Below are 3,187 nucleotides of genomic sequence, written 5' to 3'. Positions count from 1 at the left end.
GGGCGTTTCTGCCAGTGCATTCTCCAATTGTCCAAACCACACGAGAAAAAATGGCTGACGACAAGCCGTTTTGACGGGGTCTTCTGATGCACACATTTTTGAAGTAGTCCGCCATGAGTGTGGCATCGGTGGGGAAAACCTAGAGCGAACCTGGAAGACCCCGGGAATGTCGGCGATTGACAAGAGGGCCAATGCTTAAAGCATTCTTATCTAAAATGCAGAAAAAATAAAATAGCATATTGCCTTAACTAAAGACAACAATATATATCTATAACGGGCATGGTGGTGGGGTGCCGAAGGCGTGGGTATAGAAAAAGAAAAGAACCCGTCGAGAAAACTGCAACAACGGACGATTTAATCTTCGACGTTTCGGCCGGAGTCCGGCCTTCGTCAGGAAGCGCCAGGCCGGACTCCGGCCGGAACGTCGAAGATTAAATCGTCCGTTGTTGCTGTTTTCACTAAGGGTTCTTTTTTTTCTTCTATATATATATATTATGGTGCACACAAGGACAGAAAACTTTTCATTTGAATTGTAGCGAATAGTCCGGTCACCACTGGAGCACACCTATCGGTCCACCGACTGCCATAAGTGAAAGAAGCCTCACTGTAGCCTATCGCCGGGAATCATGGCCTGTATCGCGTTGATTTCAGCGATCTCAAAGTCGGTGTAAGCCACCTCAAGGCAGTTGGCCCCATGCGAGTTAACACGACGTCGAAAAACCTTAGGAAAGCGACCAACCTGATATTGCTTCTAAGTGGCGACGTTGAACGTAACCCTGGTCCCATGACCGTAGCACAGGCTGAGACTCTAGCTAGGATTGAAACTTTTGTTACTCAATTACATGACGGTCAGGCAGGTGTCGTGGTTCAACTAAAAGAAATTACTGACGAGCGAAAACGCACAAGTGACTCATTATCTGCTTTAACAACGCGTGTGACGACTATTGAAACTGATCTTGCAATCTGTAAATCCAAAGCAAACGCGGCGACTGAAATCGAAACGAAGGTTGAATGCCTTCTTTCCGAGATAGCGCTTTTGAAACGGCGCTCCGATGATGCCGAGAGTCGTTCCCGACGATCGAACTTACTTTTTTTTGGGCTTCAAGACACTGCCAGGGAATCGTGGGCGGAATCCGAAAAACTAGTTCTTGACGTATACAGTGATAAACTAGGCATACAGATTACCCCTGATACAATTGAAAGGGCCCATCGAATCGGCAGGTTTCATCCCAATAAAAACCGACCTATTATCGTAAAATTTTCTTTTTTTAAAAACAAAGAAACTGTGCTGAGATCATGCTCAAAGCTAAAAGACACCAACGTGTCGGTAAGTGAAGACTACCCAAAAAATGTTCAATTCGCCAGGAAAATGCTTATACAGTTCGCCTGAGCCCAGGGAGGCCTCTACAAACTTTGCGTTGACAGATTACATTTGGGGAATAAACTATTTATTTTTAATTATGAGACTAACCAAATCTGTGAGGGCAGCCCAAACGAATCGAACACTGCGTCAACAATTCTAACACTTTGAAGTTAAAAAATGTCGCGATAAAGAAACCATTTCGTTCCCAATCTTTTTCAAAAAATATTTCAGTTTTGTTTACAAACATAAGAAGTATTGTCCGCAACCGCGATGACTTGTCCTCCGTCATTGACGCGGCGTCCGGTGACGTTGTTATTCTTACAGAAACTTGGCTTTCGAGTGTTACTCGCGATAATGAAATTTTTGATTGTGTTCAGAGTTATACACCAACTCATGTTTACAAACAAACCGGAGCGCCCCTAGCGGACGCCACCGGCGCCGCGCATGCGCGAGGGGGTGTGGGCAAAAAGCTCGCCGTCGCTCATAAACAAACCATTGAAATGGGATGTTGTCGGCGTCGGTGTGAGTCCCCCTGCCCTTTTTCGCGTTCGAATTGTTGATTCTACGTCTTCCTGGCGATCTCTGACTACTTGAGCGGTGTTAGCGAAATTACCGAGGCTCGTTACACCGCGAAACTTCGCGTGAATAATGTGACATGTAACGATTCATCCCACGTGGACGCCGCAGTATGTACGATAAAACCTGATTCGCATGATGAGATTTCGCTCGCAATTTTCAGTCGCGACGCCGCTCGGGCTGCAAAAGCTTGTACCGTAGCTGAGATAGTCGACGTCGATACTGAAAATCGCAAGTAGAATCGGACTAAGTCAATTAGGCATAGCAAGTCAGTGATGGTCACTCGTTACAATGATAATCTCCTTGTATTTACTCTTTACATCGAGCCTACTTACCAACCTTCAAACTTAAGTCTTTTGAGGCCTGCACTTACTTCGTATAGCAAGTACCAGGCCAACATTTAATCTACGGCTGGCGTCGTCTAAGAGAGCAGACGACAAGCAGAAACGTTTGAAAGAGCAGACGACAGTTCGAACGATCAGGCGGCCGTTTGAGCTTGAAGACGCACTGAACGTAGTCCACAGGTTGTCCGCACAACTTGACAGTTTTCTGGCGTTCATGTTGGAACAAAACAAATAAATCTGATGACCACAAGTGTCCGTGAATTCAACCCAAAGTGCTTCCCGCCCAAGCAATCGTTGTCCGACGGCGTCTGCTTTTCCCTTTTCACGGCAGATATCCAGATTCTCGGACGAACCGAGCACGTGAAAACTGACCTTCAAACCTTTTTCGACACTTTTGCTACGGCCCCAGTCGCGGCGTTTTGACGAGAAGGCAGGTTTTTGTCTGGTTCCTTTCAAAGCAGCGCAGGAATACACGTCTGGCATGGAGACTTCTGCCCACAGCCCCAGACCGGAAGGGCGACCGACGCGCCACCACCGCGCCGTGACGTCACAGAGATGAGTTGGTGTATAGGTTTTATCGTTGTGACCGAACTGATAGGCGGGGGGGTGGGGTCCTAATCGCACTGAATATAAATCTTGAATGTTACCAAGTAAGCGTTAACACCCAGCTTGAACTGGTGTGCGTGCGTTTAATCTCTGCCCATAGAAATGTTATTTTGTGTGCCTGTTATCGTCCGCCTAATGCGTCCACAAATTTTTGTTCTGCCTTGCATGATGCGTTATTCACAATTACATCTAGGCTTCCTTTTGCACCTTTATTTTTACTTGGCGATTTCAATTTGCCCCAAGTCGACTGGTCAGGAGCATTGCCAACTACCACTTGTAATTCTGCAATTTACTCTGA

The sequence above is a fragment of the Ixodes scapularis genome, unplaced genomic scaffold, assembly GCF_016920785.2.
Source record: "Ixodes scapularis isolate PalLabHiFi unplaced genomic scaffold, ASM1692078v2 PGA_scaffold1__304_contigs__length_218370807, whole genome shotgun sequence".
Lineage (NCBI taxonomy): Eukaryota > Metazoa > Arthropoda > Arachnida > Ixodida > Ixodidae > Ixodes > Ixodes scapularis.
The sequence above is the reverse complement of the archived record's forward strand: the minus strand, read 5'-3'. Positions refer to the sequence as shown.